Source organism: Dipodomys spectabilis, unplaced genomic scaffold (genome assembly GCF_019054845.1).
Source record: "Dipodomys spectabilis isolate Male_0828 unplaced genomic scaffold, ASM1905484v1 ptg000693l, whole genome shotgun sequence".
Taxonomy (NCBI): Eukaryota; Metazoa; Chordata; class Mammalia; order Rodentia; family Heteromyidae; genus Dipodomys; species Dipodomys spectabilis.
Window position 1 is genome coordinate 334,017 of NW_024871370.1, and position 21,092 is coordinate 355,108.

Genomic DNA, 21,092 nt, shown 5'->3' on the forward strand with positions numbered 1-21,092 from the left:
TACTCTCCATCCCCACGGGGACTGTACTCCCATCCACACGGGGACTGTACTCCATCCACACGGGGACTGTACTCCATCCACATGGGGACTGTACTCCATCCACACGGGGACTGTACTCCCATCCACACGGGGACTGTACTCCATCCACACGGGGACTGTACTCCATCCACACGGGGACTGTACTCCATCTACAGGGGGACTGTACTCCATCCACACGGGGACTGTACTCCATCCACACGGGGACTGTACTCCCATCCACACGGGGACTGTACTCCCATCCACACGGGGACTGTTCTCCCATCCACACGGGGACTGTTCTCCCATCCACACGGGGACTGTACTCCATCCACACGGGGACTGTACTCCATCCACACGGGGACTGTTCTCCATCCACACGGGGACTGTACTCCATCCACACGGGGACTGTACTCCATCCACACGGGGACTGTTCTCCCATCCACACGGGGACTGTACTCCATCTACAGGGGGACTGTACTCCATCCACACGGGGACTGTACTCCATCCACACGGGGACTGTACTCCCATCCACACGGGGACTGTACTCCCATCCACACGGGGACTGTTCTCCCATCCACACGGGGACTGTTCTCCATCCACACGGGGACTGTTCTCCATCCCCATCAACAGTGGGGGCTGTACTCCACAAGAGGGAGCCCAGCTCCATCCAGAGGCTGCAGTCTGTGAGCTTCTCTGTGACATACTGCAATCCTCCCTGGACCAGTCAGGCACACACAGCAGCCCATGTTCCAGAGGACCCACAGTCCCACTCTCTCCTCCACTTGGGTCATTGGGATGGAAACAACATGGCTGCTTGGAACACAGCAACAGGCAAGAAGCCATACAGCAGCTTATTTCCACACATGCCTGGACCAAGGCTGCTTGCAGGAGGATGGCCTCAGTAGTGCTTTCTGGAGCATGAGATGCAGCCCACAGCCCAGGGGCGCCCGTGTGTCCCAGGTGGGAGAAGGGCAGTAGGAAGGGCTCTGGAGAGGCCCTTGTAGAGACACTGAGAGAGAACCTAGAGCCATGTACACATGCTCACACACATAGGCCGGAAACCCTCAGGATCAGAGAGGCCAAGCGCTGGCCTAAGAGGAGCAGCACTCTGCCCTTCCCAACGCCCTGCAGAGCCCCAGGCCACCAGCGCTCCTTGACTTGGTGCCAGCTCCACCAGGAGTGGCAGTGGTCACACCTACAGCAGGCCTGAGGGGTGCCACCCGCTGTGCGCCTGCTGCTTAGTCAGAAGTCTCACAGTGAGGACTCGGAGTCCGTGTCCAGTGGGCGGAGGTGGGGGCTGTCCCAGGAGCATCTCAGACCCCTGTAAAACAACCCAACCACAGTCCATGTTGCCGAGGTAAACACTGAAGGTCAGCCAGGGTGCTAAGTGGAATGTGTTTTATACCACAATAAAGAAAATTAGAGTAACAAATCCTACCCAGCTACTGGGACTGATGGCCTAGTTCACCTCAGCCTGGCTGATGAAGTCCAAGTACCATGGCTGTGGACTCCGAACAGAGAGGCTCTGAGAGGCTGACCACTCATAGCCCTGCCCAAATGTCACCTCACTGCTGAAACCCGGGGCACCGGCCCACCTGGGGCTACTCCTACACTGGCACAGCCTAATTTTTCTGGCTGATGGTTCTGGCAATCAAGAAGGTAAAACTGTAGATAAGCGAATGACAGGAAATGCTGGCAAGGAATAAGTGCCTTACAGACCCCAGGAGAGCAGAGGAGATCTAAGACACTTCACAACTCCCAGGCTCTCTGACACACACACACACACACACACACACACACACACACACACACACACACACCGGAGGACCCAGCTCCCTCCCCTGCTCCCTCCTCATTCACAGAGCAGAGCACAGCAACAGAGCATCACAGAGACAACCTTGAGCTGGGTGAACACAGGGACAGATGCCCCTGGTACCCGTAGATGCTGCACATCATTAGTCCTGGAGGAAATGCAAATCCAAAGCCACAGTGCACCACACAGCTGCTGGGTTGCTAGAATCTGAGGCATAGGGAAGCCTGAGAGAAGCAGGAAGCTTCTAGCAAGACCCATCCAGAGGGTATAGTGCGGCAAGCCTTTGAAATGCTAAACCTGGACTACTATGTGGCCAGGGAGTCCACTCCCAGGAACATAAGCCCAAAAGAACTGAAACAGTCTACACAAACCTGCATGCCGAAGCTGCCCACAGCACTCTACATTCTTAGAGTTGTTGAAGTTTTAGAATCCTCAGAATCCTGAAGATATTTCTCGTTTGCACCAATCCTCTGTATCTAAATCCAGATATTCCATCAGTTATGGCCCCATCCTCTCTCCCAGGCAATTCAAGCTCACGGAAGCCAACCCTTCAAGGTGGAGAGACACAGGGAGGTGAGCTGCTGCCAAGCACAATGGCTACTCCAGGGCAGTGACTCTATCAGGGTGGAAGGATTTGAAAATCAATCCATTTCTGGGCTGGGAAGGTGGCTCCGTGGTGGAGCACTTGCCTTGCATGCTCGAGGCCCTGGGTTCAATTCCTCAGCAACACATAAGAAAAAAGAAAAAAGCCGGAAGTGGCGCCGCGGCTCAAGTGGTAGAGCGCTAGCCTTGAGCTGAAGAGCTGAGGGACAGTGCCCAGGCCCAGAGTTCAGGCCCCATGACCAGACCCAAAAAAAAAAAAAAAAAAAAAATCAATCCATTTCTAAAATACTCAAAAGCAAAAAATGCCCTTGATCAAAAAATGTCATTTTCACAGGAAACACATTGAGTGGCGACTGGCTTTTAGCACGTCTGCTGGTATGCCCCTAAAAAATAACATTAACACCAGAGGAAGGCAAAAGTGTCAGGACAGCATAAAGACACCATAAAGACTGGAGCCCTGAAGGCAAAGAGGCCAGGAGGGGTGGGGGAGATGAGGCACTCGAACCGCAAGGGAAGGCCACTATGGACAAGGAACCCTAGGCCAAGCGGGCCAATATTTACTTTCAAAATGCACTATCAGACCCTTCCTTTATTCCACAAACAAAACAGACTCCAGATACATTCAGAAGGTAAACTGGAAACTTGAAACCACAAGGAATCAGAAGAAAATATAAAACAATAGCTGCTCTCACGGTAAAAATAGGGACGCAAGTCTTCGGGACGGGGAAGGAGCAAAGAAAGGAACCCAGGGGAAGTGCCCATAATTCTACACTCAACTAAACAACTTGCAGCCAGTATCACGCCAACAGAGAAGGACGGAGCTTTTCCTCTAAGACCTCAGCCACTCACTGCACCACGGGTGTCCTGGTCAGGGCCATCCGTTAGAAAAGGAAATAAAGACATCTGGGCTCAGGCAGAAAAGAAAAGGATCTCTGCTCACAGACAAGACTTTATAAACTTTTGGTTTGTAGTCAGTCATGGGGTTTAAACTGTGGGCCTAGGAGCTGTTCCTCAGCTCTTCAGGTCAAGGCTAGTGCTCTACCACTTGAGCCACAGCGCCACTTCCACAGACATGACAAAAGCCTAAGAATTATATGCACAGAGACAGAAAGAGAGGAAGAGGAGAAAGAAAGAAAAGCAAACTTAAAACATTGTAGCAAGTTGTGGCAAGACACAAATCACACAATTATCAGTGTCTTTTTTTTTTTTTTTGTCCACCATGGGGCTTGAACTCTGTCTGGGCTTGGGCCTGGGCACTATCCCTGTGCTCTTCAGCTTAAAGTGAGTGCTCTACCACTTGAGCCACAGTGTCACTTCTGGTTTTCTGGTGGTTAATTGGAAATAAGAGTCTCACAGACTTTCCTGCCAAGGCTGGCTTTGAACCACAATCCTCAGATCTCAGCCTCCTGAGTAGCCAAGAGTACAGGCGTGAGCCACCAGCGCCTGGCGTCAGTATCATTTTTATATTAACCATAACAATCCAAAAAGGATATTAAGAAAACAATTCCATGAACAATAGTATCATAAACAACAAAACACTTAGGGTCGGGTGTCAGTGGCTCATACCTGTAATTCTAGCTACTCAGGAGTCCAGCCCAAGCAGGGAAGTCTGTGAGATGTATCTCCAATTAACCACCAAAAAGCCAGAAGTGGAATTGTGACTCAAATGAGAGAGCAATAAACTTAAGCAAAAAACAAAACAAAAAAACTCTCAGAGACAGCACCCAGGCCCTCAGTTTAAGCCCCAGGACCAGCAAAAAATTAAATAAAGTCTTAAGGGCAAACTTAACAAGGAGACAAAACACCTAGACACTAAAAACTACAAAGTATTGCCGGAAGAAGTTAAGCAAGATATGTTCAAGGGCTGGGAAGGTGGCTCAGTGGTAGAGTGCTTGCCTTGCATGCTTGAGGCCCTGGGTTCGATTCCTCAGCACCACATAAGCAAAAAAAAAAAAAAAAGAAGCCAAAAGTGACGCTGTGGCTCAAGTGGTAGAGCACTAACCTTGAGCTGAAGAGCTGAGGGACAGCGCCCAGGCCCAGAGTGCAGGCCCCACGACCAGACCCAAAAAAAAAAAAAAAAAAAAAGATATGTTCAAGCCTGGGATAGGAATACTGCTAGGAGACCAACACACAGGCGACATTTACAGAGTAAATTCTGTATCAAAATCCCACCTTTTTTTCCTTTTGTGTTGCAAAAAGAAAAATTCTAACATCCACCTAGAACTGTCAAGTAGCCAAAGTAACCATGAAAAGGAAGACCGATGTGTGCCCGTGCTGTCGCACGCACACGCATCCCAGCACTCGGGAGGCGGAGACAGGTGGATCATGAGTTCAAAGCCAGCCTGGCTTTATTTATTTATTATTTGAGATCCTGTCTCAAGTAAAAATGGTGATAAAGAAGAGAAGGGAGAGGAAGGAAGGAAGGAAGAACAAAGTGAAGGGGTGATTCCATGTAGCAACACCCAGGGCCACCAACCAGCGGAGCTGAATAGGGGACAAGGAGACAGGCCGTAATCCCAGCAGAAGTAAAACTGCATTTCCACCTGACACGTGACCTATAGTCTGCCTTTCCTGACATCCCTACAGATGTGTTGGGAAAACACAACCTCCGGAAATGCCTAAGTTACCATATTTACCTCCATTCTTTTCACATCAAGTATAGGAACTAACAAGCCATGGTAAATGCTCACTGGGGCAAAATGTTCCTAGGACCTGCAGAATGGGATGAACGCCCTGCCCCTGCTGAGCGCAGTCCCCACCCCCACCATATCCAGCCACATCTGCACTGGGTCCCCAAGGCTTGCTGAGAGGAACAGAAGAAAGATACCTGCAAAAGCCAATGAACACTGCAAGCAGCTCTTCACTGAAACTTCAGACATCAAAATGCAGGTGCATGAGGGTGCCAACCCAGACCCACGCACACATGGGCCCGCCGCCCCACAGTCAGCAAGCCTTCTTCCAGGGGCGCCAACCCACATGCACACACACAGAAGTGTGCACACACAATTTTAAGCATGTTCCCTGCACAGGAACACCAACCCACACCTGTATACACACAGCATGCACACAGTTAAGCAAGTGCTCTACCAAGACAAAAGACAAAAGTCATTTTATATCATGCATCCATGCCAGAAGCTTTGATAAAGTTAAACCCTAACCCACCACAGTGTCTTTGCAAAGAGGACAAACTTTCCTACCAGAGCTGCTCTTTGCAGGCCACACAGCCATACTACCACACGGTCATGTTTACAATGTCACATCCATACCGCCATGTCCACACCACCATGTTTACATGCCATGTCCTCACCACCACGTCCACACCACCACGTCTACAGTGCCACATCCACACCACCACATCTACAGTGCCACATCCACACTGCCACGGCCATACCACCATGTCCACACCATCACGTCCACATCACCATGTCCACACCACCACATCCACACTACCACGTCCACACCATCACCTCCACACCACCACATCCACAGCGCCACGTCCACACCACCATGTCTACAGTGCCACATCCACACTGCCACGGCCATACCACCATGTCCACACCACCATATCCACACTACCACATCCACAGCGTCACGTCCACACCACCACATCTACAGTGCCATGTCCACACTGCCACGTCCATAACACCATGTCCACACCACCATGTCCACATCATCACGTCCATACCACCATGTCCATACCACCATGTCCACATCATCACATCCACACTACCATGTCCACACCACCACATCCACACCACCATGTCCACACCATCACGTCCATACCACCACATCCACAGCATCACTTCCACACTACCATGTCCACACCATCACCTCCACACCGCCACATCCACAGCATCACTTCCACACCGCTATGTCCACGCTGCCACATCCACACTGCCACGTCCATACCACCATGTCCACACCACCACCTCCACATCACCATGTCCACACCACCACATCCACAGCACCACATCCACAGCACCACGTCCACAGCACCACGTCCACACCACCATGTTCACATGGCCACATCTACACTACCATGTCCACACTGCCACGTCCACACCACCACGTCCATACCACCATGTCCACACCACGGCCACATCCATACTGCCATGTCCACACCATCACATCCACACTACCATGTCCTCACGGCCATATCCACAGTGCCACGTCCACACCACCACATCCACAGTGCCACGTCCACACTGCCATGACCACACCACCATTTCCACACCACCATGTCCACACCATCACATCCACACCATCACGTCCACACCACCATGTTCACACCACCACCTCCACACTGCCATGTCCACAGCATCACCTCCACACCACCATGTCTACACCGCCACATCCACATCGCCATGTCCACACCACCACATCCACATTACCATGTCCACACGATCACATCCACACTACCATGCCCACACAGCCACAGCCACACCGCTGTCTACACCATCACATCCACACTACCATGTCTACACTGCCACATCCACACTACCATGCCCACACAGCCACAGCCACACCGCCGTCTACACCATCACATCCACACTACCATGTCTACACTGCCACATCCACACTACCATGTCCACACAGCCACAGCCACACCGCCGTCTACACCATCACATCCACACTACCATGCCCACACAGCCACAGCCACACCGCTGTCTACACCATCACATCCACACTACCATGTCTACACTGCCACATCCACACTACCATGCCCACACAGCCACATCCACACCGCCGTCTACACCATCACATCCTCACTACCATGTCCACACAGCCACATCCACACTACCATGTCTACACTGCCACATCCACACCATCACGTCCACACCACCATGTTCACACTGCCATGTCCACACTACCATGTCTACACTGCCACATCCACACCATCACGTCCACACCGCCATGTTCACACTGCCATGTCCACACTACCATGTCTACACTGCCACATCCACACTGCCACATCCACACCATCATGTCCACACCGCCATGTTCACACTGCCATGTCCACGCTGCCGTGTCCACATTGCCATGTCCACGCTGCCACGTCCACATCGCCATGTCTACACCGCCATGTCCATACTGCCATGCCATGCTGCCTTGCCTACACCGGGGTTTCTGGTGACTAGCCTTTTCCCAGGCAGCTCTGGTCACACCTGCTCACAATCACAACCCATACTTGGCTAACACAGGTATTTTTTATCTATTTATTTAACTATTTATCAAAAAGAAACACCAAAACCACCTCTAAGGACTCCAGGCTCAGCCCATGGCTGGTGCAGTCCTGCATGTGTCTGTTGCTACGTGGCAAAAAGCACATGCCTTTGTTTTCTCCAACCACCATAAAATTCTTCTCAAAACATATTTAAAATAGGATTGTTTCCAGAGGTCAAATCTTAAAAAAGAAAAATCCTAAACAACAAAAGCCCTCTGCACAAGCTGCTAATAACATCACTCTAACAGAATCAGTTAGAATGTTCCAGAAGAATGAGTGTAACAGAGCACACACAATACAGAACACGCAGAGACAGGCCACAGATACACTGCTACAGGAAACAGCCTGGAGTGGCCTAAAGGCAGAGCCTGCACTCCACAAGCCCAGGTGAGTTAACCAGCTCTGCCCCACACTGACTGCAGCCCAGACCCACACAGGACCTGCCTAATGGACACCAGCCCTGCCCACAAGCTGACTGCAGCCTGAGACCACATAGGATCTCCCTGATGGATGCCAAATCCCACACAGAAACACAATTGGAGACAGTGCATGGAGGTTCATTATACAGCACAGAAAACTACACCTTTAATTAACAGGTTCTAAGTACATACGTGTGTATGATTATGTAGGATGAAGATTCAAATACTTTCCCCGATCAGATTTTGTGTTTGTTTTGTCTTCAGATGAAACATTCACAGCAAGGTGGCTCACACCTGTACTCCTGGTGACCCAGGAGGCTGAGATCTGAGGACTGCAGTTCAAAGCTCAGTTTCCAGTCTAGGTAAGAGTTTGTGAGGCTCTTGTCTCCAATTCACACAGCAAAATGGGCCAGAAGTGAATATGTGACTCAGCAAGAAAGCTAAGGGAGATTGCCTAGGCCCTGAGTGCAAGCCCCAGTACCAACATGTGCACACGCCCACGCATGCACACACACACACCCTGCACCCTAACAGTACCAACATGTGCACACGCCCACGCATGCACACACACACACCCTGCACCCTAACAGTACCAACATGTGCACACGCCCACGCATGCACACACACACACCCTGCACCCTAACAGTACCAACATGTGCACACGCCCACGCATGCACACACACACACCCTGCACCCTAACAGTACCAACATGTGCACACGCCCACGCATGCACACACACACACCCTGCACCCTAACAGTACCAACATGTGCACACGCCCACACATGCACACACACACACCCTGCACCCTAACAGTACCAACATGTGCACACGCCCACGCATGCACACACACACACCCTGCACCCTAACAGTACCAACATGTGCACATGCCCACGCATGCACACACACACACCCTGCACCCTAACAGTCACACTGCTGCTAAATCACATGTGCCACACTCTCCTAACCACCACATACAACCGGTAAAACTACCACACGCACCACGCTGCTCCAAACCTACCGGTAAAACTACCACACACACCACGCTGCTCCAAACCTACCAGTAAAACTACCACACGCACCACGCTGCTCCAAACCTACCGGTAAAACTGCCACACGCGAGGGGCAAATTTATTGCCCTCAGTGCCCACATCAAGAGAATGGAGACAGACCAAGTAAATAATCTCATGTTGCAACTAAAACAGCTAGAAAAACAAGAAAAAAATGGGACCTAAAGCTACTAGACGAAGCCAGATAACCAAATTGAGAGCAGAGATTAACCAATTAGAAAATCAGAAAACCATAACCAAAATAAACCAAACAAAAAGCTGGTTCTTTGAAAAAATAAACAAAATTGATGGCCCGTTGGCAAGATTAATTAAAAAAAGAAGAGAGGAAACCCATATTAACAGGATTAGGGATGCCACGGGAAACATCACAACATGTACCCAAGATATCCAAACAATTCTAACAGACTACTTTCAAAAGCTATACTCTCTAAAGGAAGAAAATCTGGCGGAAATGGATGCATTTTTAGAGAAATACAAGTTACCCAAACTGAGCAAAGAAGAAGTTAACCAATTAAATAAGCCAATATCCTATAATGAGATACAGGAAGCTATCAAAAGTCTTCCAACAAAAAAAAGCCCAGGACCAGATGGATTCACAGCAGAATTCTATAAGACCTTTAAAGAAGAACTAATACCCATACTCCTCAAGCTCTTCAGAGAAACAGAGAAGGAGGGAGCTATCCCAAACTCATTCTGAAAAGCCAATATCACACTCATCCCCAAACCAGGCAAAGACCCAACCAAAAAGGAGAATTACAGGCCAATCTCCTTGATGAACACAGATGTAAAGATCCTTAACAAGATTCTAGCTAACAGAATCCAGAAACACATAAAAAAAATAATACACTATGATCAGGTAGGCTTCATCCCAGAGACACAGGGATGGTTTAACATACGTAAGTCAATAAATGTAATCCAGCATATCAACAGAGCCAAGGTCAAGAATCACATGATTATCGCCACAGATGCAGAAAAGGCCTTTGATAAAATTCAACATTCATTCATGCTAAAAGCTCTGGAGAAAATAGGAATAGAAGGAACATTTCTAAAAACAATAAAAGCCATTTATGACAGACCAATAGCCAATATTATACTTAATGGGGAAAAGCTACAACCAATCCTCCTAAAAACAGGAACAAGGCAAGGATGCCCACTGTCTCCACTCCTCTTCAACATAGTCCTAGAACCCTTAGCCAGGGCAATAAGGCAAGAAAAAGACATTAAAGGGATCCACATAGGGAAAGAAGAAGTTAAACTATCCCTTTTTGCAGACGACATGATACTATACCTCCACGATCCCAAAAACTCCATCCCCAAACTTTTAGAAATCATAAGTCACTTCGGCAAAATAGCAGGATACAAAATAAACCCACAAAAATCAGTTGCCTTCCTATACACTGATAACGCACAGGAAGAGAGGGAAATAAAGGGAGCAACCCCATTCACAATAACCTCCCAAAAAATAAAATATTTAGGAATTAACCTAACCAAAGATGTAAAAGAACTATTTAATGAGAACTATAAAAAGTTAAAGAAAGAAATTGCAGAAGACACTAGGAAATGGAAAGACCTCCCATGCTCCTGGATAGGCCGACTTAATATAGTAAAGATGGTGATACTTCCAAAACTAATATACAAATTCAATGCAATTCCTATTAAAATCCCAATGACGTACATCACTGAAATACAGAAAACAGTCCAAAAATTTATATGGAACAACAAAAGACCTAGAATAGCCAAAACAATTCTAGGGGATAAAGACAATATGGGAGGGCTATCCATGCCGAACTTCAAACTCTACTGCAGAGCTATAATCACAAAGACAGCATGGTACTGGCACAAAAACAGACCCGAAGACCAATGGAACAGAATAGAAGATCCAGATATAAATCCACAGGCCTACAGCCAGCTGATATTCGACAAAGGAGCCAAAGACATACAATGGAAGAAACACAGCCTCTTCAACCGCTGGTGCTGGGAAAACTGGGCAGCCACATGCAGAAAACTAAAAGTGGACCCCAGCCTATCACCATGCACCAACATCAACTCAAAATGGATTAAAGACCTTAACATTAAACCTGAATCCCTGAAACTACTGCAGGACAGAGTAGGAGAGACACTTGAACTAATAGGCACAGGAAGGAACTTCCTGAACAGAGTCCCAGGGTCACAACAAGTTGGAGAGAGACTCGACAAATGGGACTACCTTAAAATAAAAAGCTTCTGCACAGCTAAATCTATCACAACTAAGCTAGAAAGACAACCAACTAATTGGGAAAAAATATTTACCAGCAATATATCAGACAAGGGGTTAACATCCTGTATATACAAGGAACTCAAGAAACTAATCCCTCCCAAACCTAACAAACCAATTACTAAATGGGCAAGGGAACTAAAGAGGGACTTCTCAAATGAAGAAATAAAAATGGCAAAGAAACACATGAGGAAATGTTCATCATCCCTGGTGGTGAAGGAAATGCAAATAAAGACAACCCTGAGATACCACCTTACCCCAGTCAGAATGTCCCACATCCACAAATCAGCCAACGACAAATGCTGGAGGGGATGTGGAGAAAGAGGAACCCTATTACACTGCTGGTGGGAATGTACACTTATACAACCACTTTGGAAAGCAGTCTGGAGGGTCCTTAGAAAGCTAAAGATTGACCTCCCTTACGACCCAGTCATACCACTTGTAGGCATCTACCCTGAACAACAGGAACCAATATACAAGGACACGTGCACCTCCATGTTTATTGCAGCACTGTTCGCAATAGCTAGGATATGGAAACAACCTAGATGCCCCACCACAGATGAATGGATCCAAAAATTGTGGTATCTATACACAATGGAATATTATGCAGCCATTAGAAATGACAAAATAATGGCATTTGCAGGGAAATGGATGGAGCTAGAAGGAATCATGTTGAGCGAGGTAAGCCAAGAACGAAGAGACAAACGGTACATGGTCTCCCTGATAAGTGGATGCTAAATCCAAAAGGTTAGGTGATACGACAAAACTAACAGGACTTAAGAAACAAAGAACTCCCGCTCATCTGGTTGAACCACTACTAAATATCCCCATGCTGCTGATCACAAATATGGTATATAACATGTGAACACTGTTATATATTACAGACTGTGGTAGACAATTTGCTCCAGGGAAGTTAGAATGAACTTGTGACTTTGAAATTATGTAATCATTTAATCACAATCAAAAAAAAAAAAAAAAAAAAAAAGAACCTCGGGGAAGGGAGGGAGGGAGGGGATGGTAGGGGGAAAACAATGGAGGGGGTAACAATGTTCAAGAGGAAGTGTACTCATTACCTCACTCATGTAACTGTAACCCTCTGTATAGTAGCTTTACAATAAAAAAAAAAAAAACAAGAACATCATCAACAATAACCAAAAAAAAAAAAAAACTGCCACACGCACCACGCAGCTCCAAACCTACCGGTAAAACTACCACACGCACCACGCTGCTCCAAACCTACCGGTAAAACTGCCACACGCACCACGCTGCTCCAAACCTACCGGTAAAACTGCCACACGCACCACGCTGCTCCAAACCTACCGGTAAAACTACCACACGCACCACGCTGCTCCAAACCTACCGGTAAAACTGCCACACGCACCACGCTGCTCCAAACCTACCGGTAAAACTGCCACACGCACCACGCTGCTCCAAACCTACCGGTAAAACTGCCACACGCACCACGCTGCTCCAAACCTACCGGTAAAACTGCCACACGCACCACGCTGCTCCAAACCTACCGCTGCTCAGCCCACCCAGTTTGCCTTCTCACCCTTCTCTTGTTTTCAAACAAACAGAGGTTGATAAGTCTTTCATTTAATTTTTTCCATGCAGTTCTGAGATTTATATCTATCCTTCTTACCCTCGTCAGTTATGCCAAGTTCCATATCCAGTTTTCAGTTTATTTTATGACTCACTTCACACCAACAAGTATGAATACTGTATGGCATATTTATCAGAATATTCCACACCACACACATTTATCTGCATCCTAAAGCCGGCTTTTTCAGAAACACTAGCCCTTACACATGGTTCAGAAAAGTGGCTAGAAAACATTTTTATTAAAAATGTATCACAGTTCATCTTCATCAGATTTGAAGAACACTCAAAAGTCAAGGGAAGAAGGACAGGAACAAGATGCACAGAAGGCCACAGAGCCACTGACTGGCATGGTGGGCACTGAGACCTCCTCGGGTCAGAGGTGTGGGCTTTCCCAGGGGGAACCAGCCTTCCTGCTGGGCATGTAATACTCAGACTTACCCTAGTGGTGTCCTTGCCCCAAATGCCTGCTGCAATCAGCACCAAGCAGCCTCCAGAACAGTCCAAATAGCAGGGCTCTCCATAAAACATAGGGCCAAGACTTTTAAGGTATCAGTAGAAAGAGGGAGAAGAAGGGCCCACAGCTGAAAATACCCCTACCTACAAGTGTGGCTCAAGGGTATATCCTTGGGGGAAGGAGGCCAGGGTACGGGCGCTGGGCAGATGGGACTTGGCAGCATCACAGGGCTGGGAACTGCAGGCTCTGTGGGATAGTACTGACATTGCACAGGAGGCCGCAGGGCTGATGCTTCCTCTCAAACAGGGTGGGAGGAGGCCTGTGAGACTGACCATATCTGCCTCCATTCCTCCCAGGGCTCGGGGCTCAGGGCTGGAGGGACCCCCACCATTCCTCCTCCTCAAGGTCCAACGTTCCATCCTGCCAAGTCAGGCAGCTCCTGTCAGAAAAACCAAGCTTTCCTCCTGGGCACCGCCTCCCAGCCTGGAAGAGGACCAGCCAGCTTCAGATGCGAGGCTAGCATGGTACCAAACCATGGCAGCACTCGGTGTGCTGGCAGCTGGGGGAGAGACAGCAACTGAGCACCACACAAGTGATCACCACACAGACCGGAACATAACTCTCTTTTCTCAATACTTCCTTACAACTTCCACACACAGCTGTGTCAAAACAAACTAGCACCATGCGCTCTTGACCCGGAAGAGGCCAGTGGCCACAGCCTTCCTCAGGACATGAGGTGGACCCACTGTTGCACAAGACCCTGGACAGTACTGCTGCTAATTCCTCAGGAAACCCTGCCCCATGACACTCTTATCCCTGCAGAAACCCATTTCCTCTCATGAAGAATGCAATCTTGTCTATGCAGTCATGGAAACACTAAAGCTAAAAATAGTTTTATAAAAGGAAGTAATGATTGGGCCTTCCTCCAGATGACAAGTGCAAGCCCTGTCCCCACTGGAGGGGGTGGGAGGCGGGAGTGACGGCTGAACTCGGAGGGGCACTGACCTGCAGGGCCTCTGGAGCCCAGCTTCATCCATAGACCACACAGAGCCAGAGCACCAGAGAGGAAGCAGCCGTGAAGGAGCAGGCCCCTTCCTCTGAAGGTGATTCCAGCAATACCCTCCTCTCCATTCAGTAAGAGAGAAAAGCAGCCTACAAGCTTCAGAGCGTGCCAGAGACTCCAGAGGACACATACTCTGTGAGCCTCTGTCCACTGGACAGCATTTACCCTGAAATGTGCGCCCAAGTGATAACTCACCATTAAAGAGGGCCCAATCCGAAGAAATAAGACACGTTCACTCTGAAATAGCATATAAAAATGAAGCACCACCTTCTGGGCAAATACAGGCCAGCGGGGCTGCGACAAAATGGTAAGCCTTCCTAGAAAAAGCCTACCTACCACTTGAGCCACACCCCAGCCCCTTCTGCTTTAGTTTTCTAGTGGGGCCTCATGTTCCGGGTCCAGATCAACCTCTGATGACAGGTCTCCTGCCTATGGAGTCCCACATAGCTGGGACTCCCAAACAGCATGCAGCACACCTAGCTTACTGACTGAGATGGACGTCTAACTTTTTTCTCCACGGCTGGACTTGCACTCTAACCCTGATCTGTCTCCCAAACTGGCATCCAGCACAAACCCACATGTGAAAGGTGGAGGGTGAGAGTCAGATGGGAAGTGGAGCCTGGCTACTTCTCGAGCAGTATCACAAGCTGCACACTGCTGCCTGGGTCGGCCTAACAGACTGCTTCTCACAGTGAGCCGTGTTCACCTCAGACACTGGGAGACAGCCAGGTGCCAGAGGCTCACACCTATAGTCCTAGACACTCAGGAGGCCGAAACCTGGAGGGTCACAGTTTAAAGCCAACCCAGGCAGAAAAGTCTGCAAGATTCTATCTCCAGGTAGCCAGCAAAATGCTGAACTGGAGGCATACCTCAAGAGTGCCAACAGTTGCCAAAGCAAGCCAGATAAACATGGGGCCCTGAGTTCAAGCCCCAGTACAGGAAAGGGAAAGAGAAAGGACAAATTATTCCTTGAAAATACTTTCAAGTTTATCTTTAAGAATCTATTTTCCCTTAAATAAATAAATAAATAAAACATGGCATTTTATCTAGTAAACAAACTGGAGTAGTATCAAGAAGAACCAGCCTACCTAAAAGGCACAGCCAGGTTCACTGCTACATCCCTGCATCCCAAGAAGAGCCTCCCCATCCGTATTGACAGCGCTTTTGAGGTGGAGAAAAGCCATCGACAGGAACGGTAAAATGTCAGTGTCAACACCTCCACCAATAGCAGGAGGTCAGGATGCTCCCACAGAGCCAGTCCCTCCCTTCTCCCCCTGTCCTTTCTCTTTTTCCGCCTCTTCCTCCTCCATTCCCCTTCCTCTCTTTCCCCCTCTCCATCTCTCGAGTCTGAGAAGATAGTCAATTGGGTTGTAAACCAACCAAAGCCCAAAACTTCTTCAACAATCAGATATGCTAATTTTAAGTCTCAAAAGGTTTATTTAAATCTTAAAATTCAAGCCCAAAATAACTTAAGCCTAAAAATACTGTCTGTATAAAATAAACGCTTGCTCCATCTCCCTGCTTCCTCAGCCCTGCTGATCACATTGCAAGCCCCATCTGTATACTGCACAGTCCCCACCTGCAGGCCAGAGGCAAGACCCAGCCCAGGCAAGGCTGAGCCGACTCTGCAGCGCCTTTCCAAGGATGGAACCCAACCCTCAGGGATGGGCTCCCTGCCAGAACACCTTTCCCCAGCAAGCCAGGGCCCCAGAGCCCTGCCCTCGAGGGGCTGCATCCAGCAGCACAGCCTCAAGTCCACCCACCTTGGGCGCCTACTCACCCCTGTCCCAGACTGAGATCTCCACAGAAAGCCAGTTTCCTCATCCCCCAAACCCAGTGCTAGTCAAGGACCACGTGCCTCTGGCACCCACCAACTAAGCCAGGGGCCACTCAATCCCCTAATCCAACAGCCTCCTGGGGCCAGCTGCCAGGGGTCAAAGGACAAGGCCCAGGGGAAAGACAGTCATGCCCTGTGGAGAGCTAGGGTGCACCCCTGCCCAGATGAGAAGCATCAACACAGGTGAACAGAGGACAGGCAAGGCACAAGGGGCCCCACCGAACACTGAGAGGAGATGGGGGTGTGGAGGACCTGCACCTGCTGACTCGGGCCTGACTCTTTCCCAGATCTTGTTCTCATGGCCAATGACACATATCCAGGTACATGTACAAGGTGACTATATCCTCAGGTACAAGGGCCACCACACACACACACACACACACACACACACACACACACACACACACAGAGTCTGAGTGTCCTTCTACCACCAAAGATCCACTGTGACAAAAAATGGCACCCATGGATTTAAGCAGCTCTACATAGACCCCAAATAACACAACCAGTTCAGAGCCAGTTGTAGGCTGCGGACCCCAGGTCCACACCAAAATTGTCAGATATCAGGTCCAGGAATTGCAGGGGCATTGACAGCCAGCCACCAAGGTCCAGAGAGAAACCAGCAAGGGGGGCGGGCTGGGAAGGTGGCTCAGTGGTAGAGCGCTTGCCTCGCATGCATAAGGCCCTGGGTTCAATTCCTCAGCACTGCATAAACAGAAAAAGTCAGAAGTGGTGCTGTGGCTCAAGTGGTAGAGCGCTAGCCTTGAACTGAAGAGCTGAGGGACAGTGCCCAGGCCCAGAGTTCAAGCCCCAGGACCAACAAAAAAAGAAGGAAAGAAAAGAAAAAGAAACCAGCAGGGATGCGGCAGAAGCAGAGCCAGCAGGCACATGAAAGAACAGAGCCCAGGGCCCGCATCCAGGCCTCACTGCCAGACACCCGGCAGAGGCGCAGCCTGGCCCTACACAGAACACACACGCTCTTCCAGGTCCATTGTGGACTGCGACAGGACAGGTGCACACTAAGTGCAGGCTCACACTGCCCCGACCTCTCTTCCACCTCACTGGTGGGGCCCCAGGATCTGCCTTGGGCAGAGCAAACCATCTACACAGAGCCCCAAGACTGGCATGCAAAAACTAGTTCTAAGCTGACTTGCTGGTGTGCAAACACCACAGCCATGGACTCCCTGTGTCTCCTCTCTCCATAGGTGATGTGGTCATCCGTGTACAGCCGTATGGAAAGCTGGCCTCGGTCCAGTCACCCGGGTGCTCAGTGACAAGACCAGCACTTCCCATTATGACTTGGCTCTCTCCCGCCCCTCCAAAGCCAGAAGCTGGCATCCAAGAGTCTCAGCTCTTTCTGCACATGGTGTTGGTCATCTGTCAGTGTTGGATCTTGTAGGCAAAGACTCAACTTTCAGGAGTGGAGAAGTAGATGGAGAGGCACCAATGCACTGAAGCCTGGAGCCCAGGCACAGGCCACCTGCTCCACCAAAACTGTCCAGTGTGAGCAGGAGCAACTGAGGCCAGGGGCTTCCTCGGCTGACCCTTGAAGCTGGACAAGACTCTGTCAAAGGTCTTCTCCACTGTGGACAGTGACAGTACTGGGAGGGTCTGTGGCCTCAAAAAGTTTAATTCTTTGACCCTTCCTCGGAGAACTAGCCTGTTTAAAGAGCCTAGTATCAGCCTGCTGCTCGGAGAGTGATAAACGCTGCCAGGCTGCTGAAGAGACGGCAGCAGCACCCCCCTTGGGATTCCAGAGGGACACACCCAACTCCACGGGCCTCAGCAGACCACAGACCACCTCTGTAGAAGCAAAGCCATCACAGGCCCACCCTGCCAGAGGACCGTCCCCTGAGCTGAGCAGAGTTTCTAGAGAGGGGAGCCTCCGCACACGCCAGAGGCCACCACGCCCCACGGGGACCAAGAACAGACCCCACACCTGCTACCAGAGCCCAAGGCCCCCGCCTGGGGCCTCCTGCCTCTCCAGTGCAAGTACACGCACCCAAGGGCATGCATGTGCATGCAAGCAACCCTGCAATCCACCTGCAAGAGGCTAGCCTGCAGGTCCTGGTCAGCACCATTACCCCACAGGAAACCAGTGAGAGGCATCCTCCAGATAACACACATATGACTCAGAAACTGCCCTAGGGCCAGCAGTCCAGCAGCAGTAGCCATGGGAGCGCCGGGCTGGCAGCAGCCCTGAAAGCTCATGAAGATAATGCTTCTCTGGGTCTTTTTCCCAGATGCTTCAAGGCATCTTTACCTTCAGCTCCATGCACTTTGCTGACACGCAGATCAGACATGGGGGCCATCTTCCATCCTGTCTGGAGAAGGGATGCAGACAAACCCTGCCTCCATGGCAGCCGGGGTGCCGAGACCAGGCCTGCAACCTGTGGCCCCAGCACCACCCAAGTGCCGCCTCCCCACACCACGGGTTCCTGCACTCTGGGACAACCTCCACTGAGAAACCAGACCCATCTTCTTCTCTAGGAGCCTGCAGAAGAGCATGAGAAGCTGCCCACAGAGGAGCAATGCTCTGTGAGAGCCGAGGACAGCTACCTGCCATGAGAAGAAGAAGCAGGCTCTCTCCAGAAGGCCCAAGCCACTGCCAGGCCAAGTTCAGGATAGGATACATGATTTATAATCTAGCAAATGACCCAAAACCAAGACACAAAGTACTAATATTTAGAAAAAATACACTATGTTAAAAGAGGTCCTGACACTTCAGAGTTCTTAAATATTCAGGAGAACCAGCCCCAGGATGGACCTGGAGAGAAGAGCAGGCAGAGGGCCCAGACCCCTGGCTCCAGCGCCACATGAAGCCCAAGGAAAGGCTGTCGACTCCCAGCTCCGTCAGAGCTGGATCCACCACAGCCTGGCTCAGCCACCACTTGCAGTAGCAGTATGTGGAGCTTCCACAAGTTAAGGCTTTCTCTTCCATCTTTCTCCAGTCCAGATAAAATTGGCAGTCCCCAGCACGTGGGGCCTGGCGGGCGCTGTGGTGCCCCTCCCATCCACTGTTACACATTACTAGCCCGTGACACGCCACCTTCCATTTCCACTGCCGCCTGCAGAGCCTCCCCCTGGAGGGCAGAAGCCTAGGAAGAGATGAGCCTCTGGTGGGATTTCCAGGAGGCTCCTGGGGGAAGAGGAGGTTGGAGGTGGGGACAATGGTCTCCCAGCTCAGAAGTCACCGGGCTGCCCATCTTCACAGTGCCACATTCTGAGTTCACATCCCTGTTCTCTTCCTGTTTCATTTCTGTCCTAGGACTTTCAATTTCCATTCCAGGCTTTTGCTCCGATTAGGCCTCATGGAGTCCTGGGATGAAACATACTTTTCTCCTACCAAAACCCCACATACAAGGAGTTCTGCTGAGTCTGCAATCTACAGCACCCTCCAGAGAGACCTACCTGTGCATCTGCAAGATAAAGCCTCACTATTAAGGAAAATCACCAGGGTAGGTAGTTTAAAAACTATGACAAAACACAATCTGCACCTACCCTATCACCACTACCACTAAAAGCACACAGACAGTTCAGTAAGCACACCCTGAATCCACAGCCTGAAATACACACTGCCAGGCCCTGGCCCAGTTCCCTGGTTCAAATTGTCCAGCCTTCAAAAAGGTTATAGGATCACAGGAAGCTGTCCTGCCAACCTGGGGTTCAAACTACCCACCTTCCCTGAATGCATGTCTGGAGATATGCACTTCTACCCCCTTCCCTGCGTGTATAGATACACACTTCCACCCCCCCTGCATGTATAGAGATACACACTTCCACCCCCTCCCTGTACACATGTATAGAGATACACACTTCCACCCCCTTCCCTGTGTGTATAGAGATACACACTTCCACCCCCCTCCCTGTACACATGTATAGAGATACACACTTCCACCCCCTTCCCTGTGTGTATAGAGATACACACTTCCACCCCCCTCCCTGCATTATAGAGATACACACTTCCACCCCCTCCCTGTACACATGTATAGAGATACACACTTCCACCCCCTTCCCTGTGTGTATAGAGATACACACTTCCACCCCCCTCCCTGTGTGTATAGAGATACACACTTCCACCCCCTTCCCTGCGTGTATAGATACACACTTCCACCCCCCTCCCTGCATTATAGAGATACACACTTCCACCCCCTCCCTGTACACATGTATAGAGATACACACTTCCACCCCCCTCCCTGTGTGTATAGAGATACACACTTCCACCCCCTTCCCTGCATGTATAGAGATACACACTTCCACCCCCCTCCCTGCATGTATAGAGATACACACTTCCACCCCCTCCCTGCATGTATAGAGATACACACTTCCACCCCCTCCCTGTACACATGTATAGAGATACACACTTCCACTCCCTTCCCTGCGTGTATAGAGATACACACTTCCACCCCCTTCCCTGCATGTATAGAGATACACACTTCCACCCCCTTCCCTGCACACACGTCTGGAGATACACACTTCCACCCCCTTCCCTGCACACATGTATAGAGATACACACTTCCACCCCCTTCCCTGCGTGTATAGAGATACACACTTCCACCCGCTTCGCTGCACACACGTCTGGAGATACACACTTCCACCCCCTTCCCTGCGTGTACAGAGATACACACTTCCACCCCCTTCCCTGCGTGTATAGAGATACACACTTCCACCCCCTTCCCTGCATGCATGTATGGAGATACATATTTCCATCTACTTTTTGGTCTTCTTCTCAACTCCCTC

At 49.9% G+C, this 21,092-nt stretch overlaps 1 protein-coding gene across 2 annotated transcripts in view; it reads right to left on the minus strand.

Annotated features, from left to right (window-relative positions):
- The window catches only part of Inpp5a (inositol polyphosphate-5-phosphatase A), a 229,349-nt gene that overhangs the window by 178,843 nt on the left and 29,414 nt on the right, over positions 1-21,092 (minus strand). The window lies entirely within an intron of this gene.